Consider the following 24,516-nt stretch of genomic DNA (forward strand, 5'->3'; position numbering starts at 1 on the left):
CTTTGCACCCAAAGTACAAAATACTACATGAATCTGGTCCTACACACATCCACCAATGAGACTTCTGTACCAGAGATGCTTTATTCTCTAACAGAGAATGCATGTTTCCATTCCAGCTTTGGACTGCTGTAGAGTGAGATAATCTTACCCCACTAAGAGGCTTTCCTTTCTTTGATTTCAGTCCATGATTTTCCAGTTTTTACGCAACATCCTAATCTTGAGCCCTTTAGCTCTGTTTTCCCCATGCTGTGCTGCCTGCAGAAATAGCATTAAATAGGAAAACCCCTCTCAAAGTGAATTAAATGATCTCTGCTTTCTGAGGGGGATGGGAGGAAACAAACAGCTCTTGGCACTGTGCAACAAACACATTCGATTCCATTAGCCAGAAGGAATACATTGTTAATACTGGCAGAATGTCATTTCTAATACATACTGGATAATAATAACAATAATATAAAGCTTGAGAGAATAAATCAGGGTGGACTAACAAAATAGCAAGCCTTGAAAGTCCATTTTTGAATATATTCTTCAGGTAGCGCTTGGGGGAAAATTAGTTTTTGGACTGCAACTTCCAAAGTCCCCCGTCCAACAAGGCCAAGCTGGTCATGCTTGCTGGGAGATTTTAGAAATGTAGTGTAAATAAATAAATAAATACCTAACTCTGAAACTTGGTTCTTCATCATTAATAAGGTGCAAATTTTCATCATCCATGACAACATGGGTTACGCACAAAAACGAATGTCTTATTTTTTTTCCTTTGTTATTGAGGTGTTTCATTAACACACTAGATTTTAAAATACTCTGGAGTGTCTGTGAAAACACTAGATCTGAACTGTTGGCTACAGCCTATATTGGATAAAAGAAGAAAACTTTCCCCAACCTCTGGATCACTATCAGAACATGGACATGATGAATGTACTCAAGTATGCTTTCCACAAACACACTGGAGATATTTAAGTGACAGTGGAGTAAACAATGTGTGTTTGGACAAATGGTGACCACAGATTGAGAGTAAGAACCTTGGAAGCTATAATTCCATGAGGGATCTCTCAAAGATCAGTCTTATCACTACAGTAAAACTACAGTTGACTATATTTTATTTTTAGGAAACCCTGAAAGTTAAATCAGTTTAAACTAATGAGTTTATAAGGAGCCAGTGTGGTGTAGTGCTTTGAGACGCCGCCCACTTTCTGCCCCGGATGGAGACCGTGACAACCAATACTGCGGGCCTCCGAGAGGCCTAAAAAGAACCCGCTCCTCCTTTTTAGGCTGTGCAGGATGCCATTGGCACACTTGTGCACCATTATGTCTGTGTGCCGCGGCGCTGTTGGGTGCTGCGCCTCATGGACAGCATCATACCGATGCTGTCCATGAGGCTCAGCACCCAAACACGCCGCGGCACACAGACATATGGATGGGTGTGCACCATGATGGTGGCCGGTGCGCGTAGGTTGCTGAGCATGTAAACGCTCAGCCCCCTTTTCTCCCTAGTTTCAGACCCAGGCCAGTGCAAAGGGCCCATTTGTACAAACAAAAACAGCTTCATTTATATACCATTCATACTGAACTAACAGTGTCTAAGCATTTTACAAAGTGTAAGCTAATTGCCCCCAACAACTGGGTACTCACTTTAGTGACCCCAGAAGGATGCAAGCTGAGTCAAGCTTGAGCCCCCTTAGCTGGGACTGAACTCACAACCTTATGATTTTAAGTGAGTGGCTGCAGTACAGGCATTTAACCACTGTGCCATCAGGGCTCCTATGACTCTGGAGAGTAGGGTTCGAATCCCTACTTGGCCATGGAACCCCCGGTGTGAACTTGGGCAAGTCATACTCTCTCAGCCTCAGAGGATGGCCATGGCAACCCCTCTGAAAAAAATTGCCAGAAAACCCCATGACAAGTTCTGCTTAGGGTCACCACAAGTTGGAAATTACCTGAAGCACACAAGAAACAAAAATTAGAGTGTAGACCTCTCCATCCCTACTTAGATGTACTACTCAGTTCAGAGGCACTAGTTTCAGGGTAGATGTGCATATCTTCATGCATCTACAGTCAATTTGCCTTTTACTTTCTGTCTTGAACACTGATTTTCACAACTGAAAGATACCCCCCAAAAAACATAGCTGCAAACAAAAGTATATCATATTCCGCCAAATAAAATTGCAGGAGATGTAGGAGATTCACATGCAAACTCCTCTTCGGTTCTTTAGCCCACTGGGTGGCCTTGACTCAATTATTCCTTCAACCTAATCTACCTTACAGGGTTAAGATAAGGATATCGTGTTAATCCATCCTGAGCCATTAGGGAGAAAGCTGACCAACAGATTTTGCCACTAAAGTGCTATTACTGTTTGCCAGATTGGAGAGACATTATCGAAATCGGCAGTGTTTTCAATTAGGGTGTCACCAAAAACATCTTTCCGAGAGCAACGTTCAGAGAAAAGCAGATGAAAAGCTGAGGTTTCTAAAAGATGATGATGAAAAGAGATCCAGTAATCTCCAATTTATAACTGGAAAACAACAAAAACACACATTTGTGTTTTAGTTTAGCTCTGGTGCCGCAATAAACTACAACAAGTCCCAGGATACCACCAATTAAAGGGGTGTCATACTGGACCATTTCGGCAGCGTGGATGCGCCTGAGATTCGCTTCTGAGGTTTCTGCTGATTTACTTCAGTGTGAATTTAACAACGCGCATCGGAAACTTTTTAACGCTATGGTTAACTAATCTTTCCATAAGGAAAAAAAATAAATCATGTTTGAGGACAATCTCATCCTTTAAAAAGAAAAACTGTTTAATGTGACTCTTATTTATTTCCTGCTGGATGTGTTTTTAATTGTAGTGTTTTTTAACCTTGTCAGTGAGAGTTCCTGCATGGCAGGGGGTTGGACTGGATGGTCCAACTCTATGAGTCTAGGCCATATCAGATGAGGCTTTGAACTGGGGGACTTCAGCATGGGCGGTTCGAATAACGTTATTTTCGCTCAATACGATCAACCTGGGAGCCCCTACGAATTGGCAGGATTTAAATTGGCCACATGCATTCGCGCGAAGTGTATCAGTGCGATCATAGTCACACCGGCGCTCAACATGAGTGGGCGATTCGTATCGGCCGCCCGCACATGCTCAGTGGTGCCCGGCATGGTTGCGACCTAAAACGCTTCGGGGTGAAAGGGAGGTCCTGTCATGACAGCCGGTAAACAGCTGGAGAGCCAGCTCATGCACATTAACAATCGCGATACAACGTGCCCTTACTGTTTCCTCTCTACATTCCTGCTTGGTTTTTAATTTTCATGACATTACCTTGCACAAATTAGCAATGCCCGTTCTACGTGTGTGTGTGTGTGTGTGGTGTGTGTGTGTGTGAGTGTGTGAGTATGCGGGATAAAAGAGAGGCAGCTTCCTCACGGGCGGCCAAACCGCGGCTTTTTTCTTTTGGCCGCATGAGAGTGCGCAGCTGCGCAGCTACAGCGCTAAGCAGCGGCGGCTCCCTTCTGCCAGGGCTTGAGCCAGCCTGGGCGCATCCCAGGCAGGAACAGGTGCGGGGCCGCAGAATCGCACGATCGCCGCCGTTCCAACGCCTCCTCTTCCTCCTCCCGCTGAGGGCAGCCTAGGCTGGCTCCCAAGCCGGGAGGAGGAGGAGGAGGCTGCTGAACCGCGTATCCAGCGGCCCCCCGCGCCTCTCCCTGCTTGGGATGCACCTAGGCTGTCTCCCAAGCCGGAGGAGGAGGAGGAGGCTGCTGGAACGCGATTCCAGCGGCCCCCGCGCCTCTTCCCTGCTTGGGATGCAGCCTAGCTGGCTCCCAAGCCCTGGGGAAGGGAAGCCGCCCGCTGCTTAGCGCTTGTAGCTGCGCAGCTGCGCACCTCTCATGCGGCAAAAGAAAAAAAAGCCGCGGTTTGGGCCGCCCCCCCCCCCCCGCTCCCTTGGAAACTGGCAAGAGGAAAGACCCACCGGAAGTAAAAATTGGATCTGGGGGTCTGCGATGGATCAGAATGGGTAGTCACACCAGACCCATTCGCACTGAGATCGAACAGAGCCCCATCCAGGATATCGCCAATCCCCTTATCAGCACACTGGCCAACACGCTCCAAAAGAGATCCAGTCGCATTCAGTTCTGCATCTCGCGCATTCACGTGCGTTCGGATTGGGCCTTCGATGATGGTTGATCGTATTGGCGAAAACGTTAATTCGAACCGCCCAGTGCTGAGTCCCAGTTCAAGCCTATCTGATAATGGCCTATGATTCTATGCTCTCAATCCCAGATTTGGGGAAAAGAGTGGGATGTGATGATGATGATGGATGATGATTGATGATGATGATGATGATGCATTGAGAACAGAAATAGAAAGTTTTGCAAGAGACAAAAATGTGATCTAAAAAAGGAGTGTGCTGAAAATAAGGGAGGCACTTTATCATTGCTCCTAATTAAATTATGCTAGTGACACCCAATTTGTTGTTCAGTGATTTCAAAAAAATATTTAGAAAGGGAACCAGGTACCAGAAGAGCTACAGAACTATCGACTGCTCACGCTGTATAAATAACTCTTTGCAGAAAACTCAGCGCCCATCTCTCCCTCCTATCACACTTATCCACCTGCATCTTGTCTTTTGTGTGGCTCCAAAATCATAAATTGGCTGTTTGGCGCCACATTATTTACATGCCCCATTTGTGCAAGCGTTTTGTTTTCTTGTTCTCACTTGCCATCGCCAACCGATCTTGCACTTTTTGCCCTGTGCCAAAAGTCCTGAACTAACTTCAAACAAACAAACAAAGCTGGGAAACAAAAGGGAACGGCTTTTCGAAAGAAACAAAACGCGAAGAAGAAACAAGAGGAACAGAAACAGGATCCTTCATTGGACTATAGAAGGGACACTGAATAATAATATTAATAATATAATAATAATAATATAATAATTTTATTTGTATACCGCCCTCTGGCAAACCACATCCGGGCGGTTAACAACAGTAAAATATAATATGACAATTAAAAAACACTTTATCCCTCCCCCCCTTAAGACAGTATATTAAACAGTATAACTATTAAAAACCAATATCAAGCATAAAAACAGCATTAAAACTAAAACCCTGATATCCCTCTGTTGATCCTCAACGATCTCTAAGATGGGGCCACGGGAGGAATGAGGGAATCAGGGAACCTGGGAACCTGGGCCGGGATGGTTAATCTGGAAGGCCTGCCGGAAGAGATTCGTTTGACCGTTTTTTAAAGCTGTCTTCACTAGGGTTAGGGCCACAAAACCCCAGTGAATGTGGAAAAACCACAAATCACAAAAACACCATGGTTTTTACCGGAGCGGGACACCCTCTCTAGGCATCCTCTAGGTCCTCCAGTGCAACTCTGTGGTCAACATCTGCCAGACATGACTATAAAACTGCACTGGAGTTGCTACAAAGGCCTAGTAGAGTATTCTTTCTAGGTCTTTCAGTCCAACTTTTGTTAAAGTTGCCATAGAGCTGCCATCTAGGAGGACCTAGATATTCCTAGAGAGGACCATAATAATAAAATCTACCGAATCGTCAAATCCGCAAAGATCAAAGCCGCAAATATGGTGAGAATATACATTTGGGGGGGGGGGGGATCCAGCTTTGCTCTTTCCAGTTGTGAGGTTGCTTGTTGTTCCTTTTCCTCCCTGGCCAGTCTCTGGGATTCTGATTGGCTCCGAAGGGACAATGTTAATTAACTAGTTCCAGAAATAGACAGCAGTGTCCCTGATGACACGCACAGAGAGAGACACACAAGGCCACACTTCCAAGCCTTGGAGGAGCTAGGTCTGGTTGAGGTGGCTCTCCCCCCTCCACTTGCCAGGGCATTCCCTTCGCATGGACAGATGTGTTCCTCCTGCCTGCTTTACAGTCCAGAGAGCCAGCCCTGAAAAGCCTCCCCCTCTCTCCCTGGCCTGCCTGCCTTGCCAAAAACTCTCTCCTCCTCTGCCCAGTCACCCACAGCTGTCGCTTGGACAGGGCTCTCTGGGTTGCCAGACCAAGGGGGGATGCAAAACTCAGTCCTAATGCTTCTAATACGGGCCTCTTTACGCAAGGGAAGGAACGCCCCGCGATCGGGATCCAGACATTGCAGCTACAGGATACCCTCTCTGGATCTTTTGGCCCGGAGATCAATTGCTCTCTGTGTATAGCCCCAGGCAGATCAATTGCTCTTGTGTACTCTGCACACACAGAGAGAGATAGATAGATTGCTGTATGTAACCCACACATATATAAGATAAGATAGAGGTGAATATGATAGGAAGAAAATTTTGATTATATGTACCTATATACACTTATACATTAAATAACTAATCACACAACAATCATAAATCTAATCTATATATTTACTAGATGATGTAGATAGATAGATAGATATAGCAGCTTGTTGTTGTATATTTGCACACATAATCTATATCTATATCATAATAGATAGACAGACATTGTTGTTGTGTTATTTCATACAAATAGATAGATTATTCTATTCTATATTTAATACACAAACACACAGATCTTATTGATAGATAGATAGATAGATAGATAGTGTGATTATATTTTCTTATGTGCACACAAATATTACATTATACTACTGACAGCAGATAATGCTGTATGTGTATACACACACACACACAGTAGATAGATGTAGCTATATGTGATACACAAACACACAGATATAGATAGATAGATAGATAGATGATAATAGATAGATTAGACATATAGTTGCGTATATGTTATATGCAACACATACACATATACTATAGACATTATACATAAACAGTCGACAGATTATTTTGCTGTATGTGTATACACACACACAAAGATAGTAGTAGATTGCTCTATGTATTACCACCATATATTCAAGAGATAATAGACCCCAGTACTGCTGTATATGTATATATTCACACACATTAAATATGCATATACATACATACATAGACAGATTCTTATGTGTATTATGCACACATAGATCAGATAGTAGATAGATGATAGATAGATGAGAGATAATGTGCTGTATTACACACACACACTTTACTGTGGGTGTTTGTGTGTGTGTGTGTGTGTTTATTATTATATATATATTATATATCTATATATATCTATGTTTCACACCACTATCCTCTCTGTCTTCTCCCTATCTTAATCCAGCGTGGTGTAAGGAGAGAGTCTGGAGACCTGGTTCGAATCCCGCCTCGGCGCAGAAACCCACCGGACAGTACACTCTTCCGCTCAGAGGATGGCAAACAAAAAGACCTCCTCCCTCTGAGGGAAAACCCCCGAGGGCTCTCCTTCGGGCCGCCGCCGTAAGTTGGAAGCAAGCGACTTGAGGCAAACACGAAAGAAGCGCCTACTTCCTGAGATGCATTCCTCCGCAGAGCGAAGTCTAGGGAAGCCCGCGCTGCCCACTTCTTTCCAGCCCTCTCCAGGCTGAGTCTAGAGCTATAGCTTTGCTTTCAACAGCAACCAACCCCCTCTCCAGGTTAGATCTACGTCTCTCTCTCTCTCTCTCACTGCCAGGGGACCAGGAGGAGGAGGAGCCCCGGGGCCACAGCGGGGAGCCCCAGCATCCTGCCCTGGGACTGAGCTGGCTCTGCTTCTCTTCTTCTTCTCTTCAGGAAGAGCCCAAAGGCCGGAGAGCGGGGCTTTTATTCTGGCAGGGAGAGCCCCCAAGTTTGTGGCGCCGCCAGCGAAGGGAAAGCGCTGGGAATCCCAACTCCCTCTGACGGCCAGGAAAGGGGATCGGCAACAACAACAATACACACACACACACACACCACCTCTCTTTCCCCGCCTTTCCAGGAGAAGGGTTGCCCTTGGCTGCCCAAGATGCCGCCTTTTAATCCACGGCTGATCCACACTCAAGGAATCACCCGGTTTGGCACCCTCGTTCCTCTTTGCCTAGATAGATAGATATAGATAGATTTAGATAGATAGATAGATAGATAGGATAGATAGATAGAAGCAGCTGCACTACAGGATCATGCCGTTTGACACTATTTCGAGAGATATTGTGCACCTCGAGACTCACTGGAGAGGAAGACTTTGGTAGCATTCACTTACTTTTGACTACTTTTGACACTGCTTTAAGGACTGCAGTTGCACCACCTTTTACTCGGATGGATGGATAGATCAAGATGATAGATAGAGCTCCGCACTATGGAATCATGCAGTTGACACAACTTAAGCATGTGACTGGTGACATCCTTTGCCCTGGATGGGTGATAGATAGATAGATGATAGATAGATAGATAGATAGATAGATAGAGACAGACGATTCAGATCTACACTATAAAGTATGTAGTTTGGCACCACTTTAAGCACTGTGACTGGTGCACTCCTTTGCCTCTGGATGGGTGGATAGATAGATAGATAGTAGATAGATGATAGATAGATAGTAGATAGACAGACAGATTCAGCATCTACATATAGAGTAATGTAGTTTGGCACCACTTTAAGCACTGTGATGGTGCACATCTTGCTCTGATGGATGGCTGGGATTAGATAATAGAAGATAGATGAGATAGATAGATAGATAGATAGATAGATAGATAGATAGATAGATAGATAGATAGATAGATAGAAGAAGACAGACAGACAGATGCAGCATCTCACTATAGAAGTAATGTAGTTTGGCACCACTTAAGCACTGTGACTGCTGCACATCCTTTGCTCTGGATGGATGGCTGGATGATAGATAGATAGATAGATAGATACTAGAGATAGATAGATAGATGATGATAGATAGAGATAGATAGATAGATAGAAGAAGAAGCAGACAGATGCAGCATCTACACTATATAGAAGTAATGTAGTTTGGCACCACTTTAAGCACTGTGACTGGTGCACTCCTTTGCCTCTGGGGTGGATGGATGGTGGATAGATGATAGTAGTAGAATAGATAGATAGATAGATAGATATGCTAGCTAGATAGATGATGCAGCATCTACACTATAAAAGTAATGTGTTGGCACACTTTAGCACTGTGACTGCTGCACATCCTTTGCCTCTGGATGGATATGGATGGCTGGATAGATAGATCGACAGACAGCGGGACAGACAGACAGACAGACAGACAGACAGACAGATCAGCCTCTACACTATAGGAAGTACTGTAGTTTGCACCACTTTAAGCACTGTGACTGCTGCACATCCTTTGCTCTGGGTGGATGGATGGACAGACAGATAGAGCCGCTACATTATAGAAGCGTAATGTGTTTGACACCCCTGCCCATGATAGTTTCACCTTAGGGGCCACCATAAGTCAAGAACAACTGAAGGCACCACACACACACAAGTCACGCTGTCCTCCTCAGGGGATGGCATGGAAATCCCCCTGGACACAGCTTGCCCCATGATAGTCTCACTTAGGGCGCCAAAATTGGTGCTCGGAAGGGAGGGAAGGTGCTCTGGGCCCATAAGTTAGTAGAAACAAAGAGGCACACACAGTCAAGTGTAATAAGCACAGCAGGCACAGCACAAGAACCCGAACAAAGAATCCCAGTGGTTTGAGCGTGTGATTCTAGAGACCAAAGCTGGACCCAGCTCAGCCATTGAAACCCACTGGTGCCTTTGGGCAAGTCACACTCTCTCAGCCTCAGAGGAGGCAATGGCAAATCCTCCTCTGAAGAGAAATCTTGCCAAGTACGCCCCATTGATCATTACACCTCACAAAACTACAGTTCTCAGAATCCCATAGCATGGAAAGTGGAGGCCTTCCAGCCGGAAAGCACAAACCTTCCAACCTGAAGGGCTGCACACCGCCCCTCCTTGTTGTGGCTTGGTTTTCCAAGGCCATCCATGCACACCTCTTCATTCCTCCTTGCCACAGCCCAGTTCTCCCAAGGCAAACCAAACCGTGACAAGGAACCGGGCCATACAGTTTGACACCACTTTAAGCATTGTGACTGGTACACATTCTTTACCTCTGGATGGATGGATGGACAGATAGATAGAGCATCTATACTATTGAAGCAATGCAGTTTGACACCACTGTAGAGCTACACCAAGTGCTGTACATCCATCCTATGGGATCTGGTATTTCTAGCACTACAAGATCTTTGACCTTCTCTGGCCATACTTGGTCGCACCTGCCCAAACTACAGATCCCAAGATTCTGTAGGATGGACCCCTAGCAGTGAAAGTGGTGTCACTGTGTATTATTACTATAGTGCCAATGCACACCAAGACAGATGGATAGCTGGATAGAGCATCTAGATTATAGAAATAATGTAGTTTGTTTGCAGACTACACTGCAGAAATATATAGCTTCAGCCTCCAGAATCCGAGGATTTGTAGTTTTACAAGGTCTTGGCCTTCACTGTCACCAAGTGCTGGTGCTTCCCCAAACTACAAATCCCAGGATGCAACCCTGGCAGTGAATGTAATGTCATGCTGTATTATTACTACAGTGTCAGTACACCCCAAGAGAGAGAGGAAGAGAGAGCATCTACACTGCATAAATAATGCAGTTTGCCACCACTTTAAGTGCTGTAGCTCCATCTTATGTAATCACAGGATTTGTACTTTGACAAGTTCTTTGGCCTTCTCTCTCAAAGAATGCTGGTGCCTCCTGAAACTACAACTCCCAGGACCAAAACTACAAATCCCAGGATTGCCATTTCATATGAGGGACACCATTGCATTATGCTATTGTATTCAATGGGAACTGAACATCCACAGATTTTGGTATCCACAAGGATCCTGGAGCCAAATCTCAGATCTGATGTATGTGAAAAGTGTGTGTGTGTGTGTGTGTGTGTGTGTGTGTGTGTGTGTGATGATTCTGCCCACTGTTATTGTATTATTGTTTTTAAATTTTATTGCTTGTAATTTTAATTTTTAGAACAGTTTAATCCCTTTTTAAGGGGGGATATTGTATATATTGTTGTATCGTTTTAATGTTGTACGCCGCTTTGATTGTTTTTACAAAAAGCAGGATATAAATGAAAGTTTTATTATTTATTTATTATTGATTAAATAAGGCTCAAGACATTTGACTGACTCAAGAGAAGAACAAGGCGGCACCCTTCCCTTCATATTCCACATAAAGAAGCTTTAAGAAGTCTGGCAGAATTGTACTTCAGCACCGGAGATGGGACAGCATCCATTGCTCAGCCACACCTGAGGGTGGCATGCCAGTTTAGGGGCTTGGAATACATGGTTGTGTCTTCAAACAGAAAGGATCAGTGTTTGAGACTGGAAAATATGTGCTGATCAGAAGTCAGGGATAATGAGCTAAACAAGTGTTTCATGAAGTCAAATGGATTTGAGAAATACATATAGAAATGATTTTGTTCCTTATGTCGAGGCTTGTCTGTCTGTCTGTATATTGTGTTTGCATATTGAATGATGAATGGTAGTAATGTGTTTTTATATATGTTTTAATAATAAAAATTTTAAAAAAAACACATGAAGGATCAGACTGGTAACTGCCATGACAACCCTTACTAACCATGTCCTGAGCCTACATGTCCTTACTAACCATGTCCTGAGCCTACAACCTCACTATCTAATGTCCACTTCTAGTTTTGAAAAATGGTTGTTGGGTTGTTGTTTCTTTTCTTTTTTTACAGTTCAGTATTGCAATGAAGTGCAACCTATTTAAAGGTTAGCTTGACATGCCCAGAAACTTCAAATAGAGGTAATTCACACTTTATTCCTAGCCAGAAAAAGGAAGGCCGTATCCACTTCAGGGTGTCTGGAGGGATAAGGGCTTGCTCTAAGCCGATTCCTCCTCAGATAAACTCTGGGAGGTATCTTCAGTATTTCTTTTTGCATTGCCCTCCCACACTCACATCATATAAATCAAGGGCAATGTAAGTAAATGCCACACACAAACCATGAGCCAGAGAGAGAGAGAAAGTTAAATGGATACTAGAGCTGTAGTACTAGAATTGGTTCAGTCAAAGAATACTCTGTTTACATTGGCCTAAATCCAGATGTTAGTCTCTGCTAATTTAGACACTGAACAAATGGGAACTTGGGAAACGGACACATATGTAAAGGTCCAGCAATTTAGTAGATTTACTTTAGTTGGGACTAACAAGTATACTTAACTAAGGGGCTTGGCAGACTGCCGCTTAGAGGCAGCACTGCACCGCCCCAGAAGCCCTGGGTTGGGGATGTGGCAACCACACACCATGCCCCTAACCCGGTACAAAAAGAAAAGGCAAAAAGCAGCTTCTTTTTGTGTCACAGAAAAGGTGCCCTTTCTTGTGCCACTGCAGCTTTTCTGCAGCTCATTGGCACGGCATGTCTACACATTGTGCCAAAGACACTGTATGATGCCACCCACTATGCAGTTGGTCAGGCGGCATGATGCCGGCGTGATGCCAGCATGTGGACAGGCAGTCGGCGGGCCCCATGCTCCCATTGTGCCCTTACGACAGAGTATTTTGCCGGTCAGCTGAGGGCCTTAGTAACCTCTCCTTACCTGATCGCATTCTCAAACATGTCAGTAATGCCATTCACCTGCACTGCAGTCACTAACAGAATTAATCACCTTCACCCCCTACAGATGATGCCCAGTAAAGTAGATGTGTGTGTGTTACAACTGCAGCAATAACTAAGTAGTGATTGTGAATACAAAATAGTTATCGGTTAGTAAATCTAGGTAACTGTTTCATATTCACAATTGCTATTGAGTTTATTACCATTTAGTGACACTCTTGCCACAATTGTAATCCTTTTGCCCAAACTGAGCATCAGCATTGTGGAGAGAAACCATTCTGCTAGCAACTGGAGTGTAGATGAATGATGTTTCCACCAGGTTTGGCGGTGTTGGGCCAGGAAAGTTTACATAGCTAATACAGGCTTCCAGCCAAGTTCCCTACATGAAAAATAACACTTAGGCAAAATTTATCATCTCTAATCTCAAAACACTCAAAACAGTACAATTAAATTTAAAGTTGTACTCTGAGAGCCAAGTTGAGTATTTTCTCACCAGAGAGTAACCCACCTAAATCAACAGCACATCTGACATACCTGGTATTGTGCTGTATGATGTTACTTGAATTTCAACATTAACAATCTTAGAATAATAAAATCATAGAGCTGGAAGTGGTGCTGCAGCCTTCCGGCAATCCATTGCAGGTCTGGAAAGACACCTTTATTTGCTAGCCTAGCAATCACATCAGTCCCACCAGGAATACACACACACACCAGTATGTCACCCTCCTAGTGATGTGATGGGTGACTTGTCCAAGGTCACCCACTGGGTTTTCATGACCAAGCAGGGCTTTAAGTCTGGTGTTTCAGAGTCCTAGTTCAACTGTTAAACCACTGTACTATCCTGGCTCTGTTGTGCCACCTACCAGCAAAACACAGAGGATAAAGGATGTTGCAGATTAACATGCAACACTGAAGTTTGATATTTTGGGATGAAAACAGTCATATGCATCCATCATGTAGTCTGGTTTAATCAACATGTGAAGAACAAAGTGCACTACCCTCCTTCCTTCTGTCTCGAGTTCGGTACGGATGTGAAAGCTGGACAGTGAAGAAGGTGGATAGGAGGAAAATAAACTTATTTGAAATGTTGTGCTGAAGATGAGCGCTGAGGATACCGTGGACAGCCAAAAACAAACACAAATCTGCCCTTGAACAGATCAAGTCTGAACTCTCCCTGAAGGCCAAGATGATCAAACAGAGGCTGTTGTACTTTGGCCACATTATGAGAAGGCATGACTCATTAGAAAAGACAATAAAGCTGGGAAAGGCAGTAGAAAGAGGGTAGTAGAAAGAAAGGACGACCACAGACCAAAGCGATAGACTCAATCAGGGGGCCACAGAATTTACAGGACCTAAGAAGAACTGTAAAAGATAGGGAGGTTTGGAGAGGTCTCATCCAAGGGGTCACCATGAGTTGGAGTCAATTCATTGGCAGTTAAGAACAACAACATCAAATCTTTGCACACATAGCATCTTTGTGCACATAGTAAGTTGAGGCAATTTCACAAACGCAACATAGGATATAGAAGATGAAGATAAATATTCCAGCAGCTACCATTAGGTATTAAAAACATCCTGATTTGTTGATCTCTGTTGTAATGCAAATTCATAAGGTAGTCCAAAAATGATTATCAAATATATTTTTTTCTTTTTCTCTTTCAACTGTTATGCTTAATGGCTAGAATTCTCTATTTCAGGCTACACTGCATAGCTTTATGAATACTTAGCTACATAGCAGAGGCACTAAGGAATCCTGTTAGTGAATTGTGAATATGCACAATGAGACACCAACAAGAGTACTCCAATATGCATTCATCCCCTTGTGCTTTCAGTCCCAATGTGATATGGTCACTTTGCTGTCTCCTCTATGTAGTAACATAGCAGCATCCCCTTACTGAATTGCAAAAATGTTCAATTTTATTTTCTACAGATGTAAGTCCATTTACAAAGATGAAATTCAAGTGAATTCCAGCCAATATTAAGAACTCTCATTTGTCCTTGGTTACTTTTTAAAAAAGTATTTTCTGTTTGTTCATACCCTGCATATCCTGCCAGATACTTTAACAGGGTAGCTCTGTTTTGTTCAGAGTGTTATAACTGTACCTTTCCCTTTATTTGTTTCTTATTCAAAACATTACTAACCATTATTTTTTTCGAAACTCTATTTATCTTCAACTATCTATGACCAGAAGTTGGTTGCATTCTGCCACTGAAAGGCCTTAATAGTTTGAATAAAAATCAGGCTTCTGAGATGTTTGTTCCATAAAGAAACATGCAAAGCCCATTTATTCAAAAGTAACTTTGATGTATAGTTTTCTGTGGGTCTTTCAGGCTATGTGGCCATGTTCTAGAAGAGTTTATTCCGGACATTTGGCCAGCATCTGTGACTGGCCTCTGAAAATGCCAACCACAGATGCTGGCAAAACATCAGGAATAAACTCTTCTAGAACATGGCCACATAGCCCAATATGGATGCCAGCCATGAAAGCCTTTGTCTTCACATATCTTTGATTGAAATAGAACTTGTCTTCAGCAGCTGTACATACAATTTCAGCCAAAGTCAGTTGCTGGTGTAAAAGGGGACAGATTTTGAAATGTCAAAATAATATAAATGAGAAAAAACAGACCAAGAAAAGCAGGAGATTTGGATGATGAAGAAAAACAATTTTCAAGGAAGTACAGGGAAATCATTTGAATGAGTACCAGTACAATGTTGGTCCTGACTAGACATGAATAAATCTGTCAATTTTATTTTTATATTATTTATTAAAATATATAATTCGTTTTATCTTTTTTTTGTAAAAAAATATGAATAGTTTTTTGTGAGTTTTTTTGGGCTATGTGGCCATGTTCTAGAAGAGTTTATTCCTGACATTTCACCAGCCTCTGTGGCTGCCATCTTCAGGGAAGATAGCTCGAAAACCCCACAAAAAAGTATGGATGCCGGCCATGAAAGCCTTCATCATCAAATTTATGAATGTTGGTAAGCTTCACACTGTGCAGTGTGGTTCAGCCATTGACATCCAGGCCACCTTGGGAGCAGGCAGTGCAGTTGCTGCGGGTTTGAATCAGTTTTGGAAAAAGCAACGTTGAGCCACTTTTTCGTGTCCATCTGTTTCACCCCATAGCATCTGATCCTGCAAGTCAGATGTCCAAACAATGTCTATTCAGAATGAAAACCCTGAGGGGACATTGACACTGTGGAAATAATGCACTTTAATACCACTTTAATTGCCATGGTGCCAACCTACAGAATCCTTTGGATTAGTAGCTTTGTGTAGGGCACTCTGTACCAGAGAATATTAAAGCCCTTGTAAAACTACAGATCCCAGGATTCCATAGGATGGAGCTACAGTACTTAAAGTGGTTCGAATTGCATTATTTCTACAGTGCAGATGTGCTCTAACTCCATTGTCAGTGCAATGCCTTCTATAATATGCCAACAGCTGAATTACACTTGGATGTATATTATGTCTTGGTTTTCTGCACTTGATTATGCTTAAGCTGTAGTCCTAAACTTCTTTTCTAGGGAGGCTATCCATTAATTATTTATTGGTAGGATAATTTTAAAGAGCTAGGAGATTAAAATCTGTTTCTGCAATAAACATAATCTAACTTTTCTACCATCCAATCTCTCTGTCTATTTATCTATTGTTTATCCATGTCAGTCAATCAGGCTATCCATCCATCTAGCTATCCATCTATTATCTCTTTAGAGTCATTACAGATATTTTCATTCAAAGAATAAATTAATCATACAGGTGACTTTATATATTTTTCTTATGCATGACTAAAGCATTAAACTCTCAGCCTCAGAGGATGGCAATGTCAACCCCCCAGAAGAAACTTGCCAAGAAAACCCTGTTATAGGGTCACTCTATGGTTGCCATAAGTCAGAAATGACTTGGAGGCAAAACAAAACACACAAAAAGCATTAAAACAAGACTGGCCTCCAGATTATATTCAGTTTCAACTCCTATTAAAGACAGCAAGCTTAACCTATGTGTGGAATAACAGATGTTGTAGTCCAACTGGACAGCTACCTATTCTCGAACTGCATTGATATGTGCGATAGGCATTTTACTTAAGATTGTGTCAAAGAGAATGACCAAGAGTGAATCTTGCATAAAGGACAGGTTTGATTTTACTGTGTGAGGCCCAGGACCTTCAGACAATTGTCACAGGGGAAATGGAGAAACAGATCAAGGAAAACAACTAGGTATCTTAAGAAGGTAGCTGAGGATCCAATACAACAGGCAATTAGGAGAACATTAAAGAAACAGAGATTCTAGGCAGAAAGAGGCCAAACAACCTGGCTTCCCCACATGGTGCTGTGAAGACTGTTTATTGCTTTAGAAGATGCAGTAAATTAGACCACACAAAAAGAAATTGGAATATAGCATATATGTTACCAATAATATCAACAAAGTGGAAGCAGAAGTGCTTTCATGCACACCCAGATTCCACATATTACTTTATAATCAATGAACAAATCCCAGTGCATTTAGCTGTATATGCGGAAGGCTTTTTGTTTCTTCTCACAATTGGGAACTTTTTAAAAAGCAGTATTCTTCCTTGTGTATAGAGTTCTCTGTGTACATACTATTGCATGTTGTAGGGTTCCTTCTAATCTTATGGCGAATACATAGAATTCAGGCATGCAACTGCCCATCCCACACATTAATAGAACACCTGAATATGCCGTGTGAAATGGCAATGTGAATTACAATGTTTAGAGCTGAATTCATTTGCATGGTTTGTGTTCATCTGAAGAGAAAAACCTTAGGGCTGCAGAGGTATTCCACCAGTGGCCAAGAAGTTTAGACCTCCCATTTGCCCATGTATCTCTTTTGCTGGACCCCTTTGTCTGTCATTGTTAAAAGGTTGCTCTGCTTCAAACAGGTTTGCCACAATCACATAGGTAAATAGAATCATTATAACACATCTTGTAGTATGGTAACTGCAAAATGTGTAGAACATGTTAATCTGTAGAATCTGTACTATATGCACAAATCGTCTTTATATACCATAATGCATTTTTGCCCTTACTTGGATAAATTTCTGCGACTGTCCATAGGTGTCCCTTTCAGTTTTTATCTAATAGTCACTGTCTCTTAACCACATCAACAATGCAGTGTTTTGGGGAATATAAAATGGGAGGAACTGTTTTATGTTCATGACAACTTTGAATTCTTTGGAGGACATTCTTTCACAATTACTAGCCACTGATATATAATGTGAAAAAGTTGTTGTTGCTATTATTATTATTATTATTATTATTTCCTAACCAGTTGTTGTTCAATGGCTGTGCTGTAGTCCAACTCTTTCCTCAACCTCTGCTACTGTATATCTTCATTAATTTGTAGCCATGTAAAACAATAATTTATCTTAATTCATAATTACGTTACTAAAACATATTATATTAATATATCACATTATTCATATTAATTCATAGCCACTGAGAGAACTCTCCCTAGAAGCCAAGATGACTAAACTTTGGCCGTATCATGAAAAGACATAATGACTCACTAGCAAAGACCATAATGCTTGGTAAAGTGGAAGTAGAAAAAGAGGAAGACCACATTCCTGATGGATAGATTATGGTTGCATTTACACTGCAGAAGTAATGCAGTTTGACATCACGTTAACTACATGGCTCAATGCTATGGAATTCTGGGATTTGTAGTTTTCTGAGCTATTTAGACTTCTCTGACAGAGAGCTCTGATGCCACAACCATCACCACATATCCCAGGATTCCATAGGATGAAGCCATTAAAGTTAAAGCAGTGTCTAACTGCATTAATTATACAGCCTCACTCAGGGAAGTCATGGTCCTGAGTCTGCAAGACCTGAGTAAAGCACTGATGATCATTCATGGGGTCACCATAAGTCAAAGTCAACCAGACAAAAGTTAACAACCACCAAGATATCTGTATCTTCTACAAATTTGTAGCCACTGCTATTCTGATACCTTCCACAAAATTTCTTGCCCTTAAAAAGAAAAACTATTTAGTGACTTTCACTCATGGAAGTAAATCATGTCCACTCTGTCACTTTTCTCCATTATTTCCTCCCACATTCCAAAACATCAAAAACCCACCCTCTTTTCTTTGGGATTAAATCCAGGCTCAAATTAGGTCCTGCTCCTATGTCACCTCTAGGTATGACTCCATCTGGTGTTTGATCCCAAGGCTCGAAATAAATTGTAGATGACCTGCAATTAAGCTGCAGCATTTTTCTAAATGAGGTCTGATATGTAGTCCCATAGGAAGACATGGCGTAGAAAAATTGGCTCCAGATCTGGAAATAAGCTTATAATAACTAACAGAAGCAGACAAATGACTAATATGGTGAATGTTAAGTGCTGCTTTTCAGACAATGGACACTGATGACATTGTTAAACCGTTTTTGGAGAAGGGTGTTCTTAGTTCAAAGTAGAAAGTGGAAACTTATTTAAACGGCTGTGTTTTAATGGAATATTAAAAGATGTCATGTTTAAAAAGTATTATATTAATGGGGAAATTATTAGATTCATTATTTTTCTAGACAAAATACAAGAATACTAATTAAAAACATTGATGACTGCAAATTCTAGACAGCTGAGACAGACAAGGCAGGATAATGGAATACCCTGCACATGCACTTGTGCGTATACGTAACATGTCAATAAATGAATCAGGTGATTTGTAAAGCACCTAAAAATATAGAGATGCTGTATACAGTGATTTTTTTAAATGGCACAAATACTATTTCTAGGTATTATAATCTGAAAGACACTATACAATTAAAAAAAAATAGAGGGGTGGGAATTAACCAAGCTAATTCAGGTACAAATCATGGAACCAGGAACATGGAGGATGTTTGGTTAAATGGCTGCCATACCCAGGAACAGGTCAGATTCCTTGTTCTGAATGGAATTGCATTCCCTCTCAAGGAAGAGATTCTATGGATGCTCCTGTTCTATGACTTCATCTTTGTTACTGGATGTTGCAGTAGACGCTGTGACAAACAGTGCCTTTTACTGGCTTGATCTGGTAACCTTGCCTACAACAGTTCCTAGAAAGGAATACCTTGGCCACAGCATGGAGTCAGTTTTATACTGGCTCCATGCTGCATCCAGTCACTACAGCTAGTCGGGAATGCAGTGCACTAGTCTACACATAAGTGTATTATGCAAATTGCTGCAGATTTTCACACATTCATATTGACATTTCCTGCACAAATTTGCATCTATTCACATCTGTTCACCCTCCATCTGCCAAAAATACACAGCCATGCAAATCCATCAGAAGCAGACAGACAATCACATGTTCAATAATGTGCATCCTTGCAGATACTTGTGGATACTCTGGTAAAAACTGTGAAGCCTTTTTCTGCTGAGTTTGTGGAGGGTATTTGTGGGGGGGAGTCCAAACTCCTCTGAATTGCATGCGGCAGGAAAACATTCTATTCAAATAGAATGAGGAGTATTTTAATTGTGTAGTCAAGCCCAGTGAATATACTATAGACTAGCATGCTCCTACAAAAACATTCAATATCTTTGCTAAGAGAGCAGAGCTTGTTAGCAATTTGCTACAGAGCAAGGCATAAGGTTTTGGTATCAATGTATCAAGCATTAAAAAGGAGAGACCAGGGTACTTCATGCTCATGATCTTCCTCAGCCCAACCCTGAAATCATCCCCAAAGTTCCTCCAGGTGGTATCACAAATACAGATGTTCATCTGGTATCACCCAGTAATTGACCTTTCTTTCTAGTTGTGCCATGGCTTGAAATCGCCTTGCACCATAAGTAAAACATTCTGTCGGGATTACTGTTTGGGTGCCCTTTGGCTTTGGCAACTTGTAACAACAGCCATTCTTGTTTTAGTTGTTTTACTTAGTTCCTAACCATTCTTGTACATTAGAAAATCTTGTAATTTATTATAATTGCATATTTTATATTGAATGCATATATTCAATATTTTATTCTTGTTCATAGTCTGGAAATGTTAATATAACAGGCAGCATATAAATACGTCAAATAAAATAGAAGCAAGCAGAATTTCAAAATAGCAAATACAAGGAGATCATGCTTGGATTCAGAAGGGAGGCCAAAGAGGTTGGTAAGGTACATATCAAAGTTCAAAGGTACAGGTGTATTGATTAAATGGGGGACTGGGGAGCATTATACTTTAAGGGCATTTCTTTATGAGTTATTTACATTTCTTATGGGCCTTTAAAAACACTTCGAAATAACCTAAGATATAGATGTTCCTAAGGGATCTGAAATGTGGAGGAAGGCGAAAGATATATACAAATGCCTACCATATACCATCCATCTATAAATGGCACCACTGGCAAATAAAGGCATATTTCCCGGCAGGCTGCATTTCTGAAACTGGATATTGGCACACATATGCAGCTTTTCTTTTATAAAAATACAAAAGAATTGTACAGAATGCTAGGAGCATGCCAAAATCCCCTATAGAGCTTTATTGTCATATTAATATACTAGTAAAAAAGCTATGTAACCATTACAACTTATTTTAAAAGCCAGTTTCACTTCATAGTTGATCAGAATAGCAAATGCAGATGTACCGACTGTGCTAGGGTTGAACATAACGTCTATATAAAGCTTATCACATGTCCTGTCTGAATTCATAGAGTGGTGTTGATCCTGGTGTTAGAAAGCTATTCATTCTGGATCACTTCAACATTTACACTGAGGCACTCTAACCAGGTGGGGTTCAAGACTTCATAGCTGCCACAACACAACAACCTATCTATCTTTTGTGTGTGGGACACCCCACACTCTGCTGATCATACTCTTGGTGTGCTATTTGATTCTAAAGACATGAAGCAGGGATCTATGTGTGTTACAAAGGCTGCATATTGTAAGGATATCTGCTCAAATTTTGGGGAATATTAATTAGCTCAACACACCAATATGGGGCTCCTTACAAGTACCCCTCTCGGATCGAATCCCAGCCTGTTTACGAAGGGACCAGAACTTCCAGGGACTGACGCAAAGGCAAAGTCTTTGAATTTTAAGCTAGTTTAATTGATGCACAGGGAGACACACACTCACACACATACATTCACTCATGCAGTCACTGAAGTCTAATAGAAGAAAGGGAGGAAAAAATGGAAAGAGAACACAAGGCCTGCTAATGGAAATACTTGCCTGCAATGGTTTCCCTCGGAATCAAGGTAGCTGCAGCAACACTGAAGGAAAATGGGGAAAGGGGTGTGTGGAACCAGGAGAAGCAGACTGACAGAGTGCCTGCCTGCCACCAACATGGAACTTCGAACAAAGGAAAACTGGACTTTAAATAGGTTCCTAGTCACGTAGCCAGTGGAGGCTCTTGTCCTACATCAAAAGGGAAACCAAATTTACACATCACTTGATCCATAGGCATCCTTTGTCATGGGAAAACGATTGCTACCGGAATGGCTTGTCTCTGTAAATCTGTCTCCTAGGTGTGAAGGAAATCTTCCTATTTGCAACTCCTAACTAAGGCTGCTGCCTACGTGGTCTCTCCGCTTTCAGGTCATGGCAGCCAAGGGACAGCTCCCATAATGCCTTTCCATTAGGGTCATCAGGAGACATACTTCACCCTATAGATGCAGAGCTTGCTTGGAGGCCTCTATGATCAAGTGATGCCAGGGAAAAGGGGCCACCTGATTACCTCCACAGATGCATTTTGGGATAGGGATTTTGGGGGTATTTTTATAAAATTCCAGACTTGATAACAATATGTACTACAGAAATAATACAGTTTGACACCACTTTAACTGTCACAGCCCCATCCTCTGGAATCTTGGGATTTGTAGTTTGTTGTGACACTAGAGCTCTGTGACAAAGCAGGTTAAATATCTCTCAAAACTAAAAATCTCAGAATTCCATAGCATTGAGCCATGACAATTTGAAGTGGTATCAAACTGCATTACTTTTGCAGTGCAGGTGCAGCCAAGTCTCCTGCGTTATGGATGGATAATTGCCTGGCCTCCACAAACTTGTAAGTCTTATTAAAACAGTCGGCCTCCAAAGTCCACTTGCCAATGGACATCCATTTCTAGCCAATCTAGCATGCTCTCCTGTCAAACCCATGGTTGAAATCAGGAACTGTTCAAGGATATGGATATCCTTTCTGGTGATACTGATCTGAGGGGTTTTCAGGCTTTTCTGGGGAGCTGCCAGAGATGAAGTCGCTGAAACAAGAATTCAGGATGAGTCTAAGGGGACATGGCTTATAGCTCCTTTAATTGCCCCAAGTTGTGCTTTTGAACTCTGTCTTTCATGCCTTGTGCCATCTAACTGCACTGCAGTAAGTAGCCTGACTGATCTTTCAGTGAATAATAAATCTTTCTGTGAATAGAGGGTTACTTACCAGCCACTTAAAAAGAAGTGGTTATTAGCTCCCACCTGCATGCGTCTACCACTCTGAAAAACATAATTAGGCAATGTTACTTACAATGTGTAATGTGAGATTGCACATTACTTACAGTGTGTAATGTGTAACGAAGGGACGACAATGAAATATAAGAGAAAGATTCCTGGTGTTAGAGATCTCTGATGAAAAGTGGAGTTCATTTGTTCCTTCAAATAATAAATTTAGGGAGCAAACCATTTTGGGGAATTAAGTCATTTGATGGCTTTTCTTTTTTGTATTTTACATTTAAAAAAACATAACAATGCATGATCAATGTATTGCTAATAATTCATTTTTAAAAAGAAGTTACATATATTAGCTTTTGTTCAGTTTTTGTTTGGAAATCTGCACATTCTAGGACTTTGAAAAGCATGACTGATAAACTGTAACAGATGTAAGTCAGTGTGTTTACGTGACTAATTTGAAATACCCACACAGAAAAATGCATATATTTTGCACTCTCACAGACAAGCCAGATAGGGCTGTGGATTTTTTTTTGTACATACGCACATACATTATGGGATTGGCAAGTACTGCAATTACTGTTGAGCATGAATACAGATCAGGAACTTAAATTAGTGAAAAATGAAATGCTACCACCAAGCTTGTAACAGATGTAAGTCAGTTTTTTACATGACACCCTGTCTTGGAAATGTTGTGTCAAACTAAAAACTTTACTTCTTGTAACCTTCTGGTAAGCCATATCTGACTGGGTCAACCTGCTTCCAAGTGGTATGTAGTGTAGAAGCCATATGCTGATCTTTGTTTCATCCAAGATCTTGCATTTTCAGTGTTTAAGGCAAGCCCAGACTTGTTCTGCTTTATATCCATAGCCAGGAAACCAGTCCTAAAGCAGATTATGCCCTTGCATCAGTTTTGTTGCAGCCAAGTTTGATATAATGTGTATACAGCCAAGTCTTTTGCTAAAGAGTCATCAGCCTGGAAGACATTCACATTCCATCTTCAGCCAGGAGAGCAAAGGAAGACTTCTGATTCTTGACTGAAAGTTAACTGCCTTTTCACATGGAGATCTTCCATCATCTAGAGACCAATAGCATTAGGCAGAATCCACCACATATTTTTTTAGCTCTGAGCTCAGAGAGGCTCTACCATATAGCTCTCCCGTTTATTCATGGTCAGCTCATGTGTGCATCTTTCCATGTATGGATACCCTTCTGTTCTGTTAGAAGAAATAAAGAAGCCCTGACAAGAATGACTAGGCCTGTGCATTCAGTGAAGCCTACATGTCCAAGATTTCCAAGATATATATCCAAGATTTCTCTCGCAGTGGGTTACACGTTCAGAATACTTGGATTAGAAAGAGACTTTTGTGTGGAAGTGAAATATGGGGCCCGTTCACACTATACAATTATAGTACTATTTTTCCACTTTAATTGTTGTGGTTACATCCTATGGATGCTGGGATTGGCAGTTTAAGAGATGGGCATTTAGAGCACTCTCTAGTGCCTTCCCAGGCTACAAGCCCTAAGCAGTTAAAGTGCTTCCTCAGTTAGCAAAGCCTCTGAGAAAGAAGCTTCTTTTTCCAAAGTCTTTTTAATGCCTACCCAGCCTTCCTTTTCCACCTTGTTCTGCACACTGGGATGATGATGATGATGATGATGATGATGATGATGATGATGATGATGATGATG

At 41.7% G+C, this 24,516-nt stretch overlaps 1 protein-coding gene across 8 annotated transcripts in view; it reads right to left on the reverse strand.

Annotated features, from left to right (window-relative positions):
• HGF (hepatocyte growth factor) overlaps positions 1-24,516 on the reverse strand; it is a 218,939-nt gene that overhangs the window by 74,440 nt on the left and 119,983 nt on the right. Inside the window, exon 2 of one of the 8 annotated variants that reach the window (XM_042466634.1) lies at positions 22,823-22,875. The exons of the other annotated variants lie outside the window; for them this stretch is intronic. The gene's annotated coding sequence lies outside the window, so the exon portion shown is untranslated. The remainder of the gene's footprint in view (positions 1-22,822; positions 22,876-24,516) is intronic. 8 annotated transcript variants of the gene reach the window in all.

Source organism: Sceloporus undulatus, chromosome 5, assembly GCF_019175285.1.
Source record: "Sceloporus undulatus isolate JIND9_A2432 ecotype Alabama chromosome 5, SceUnd_v1.1, whole genome shotgun sequence".
NCBI lineage: Eukaryota > Metazoa > Chordata > Lepidosauria > Squamata > Phrynosomatidae > Sceloporus > Sceloporus undulatus.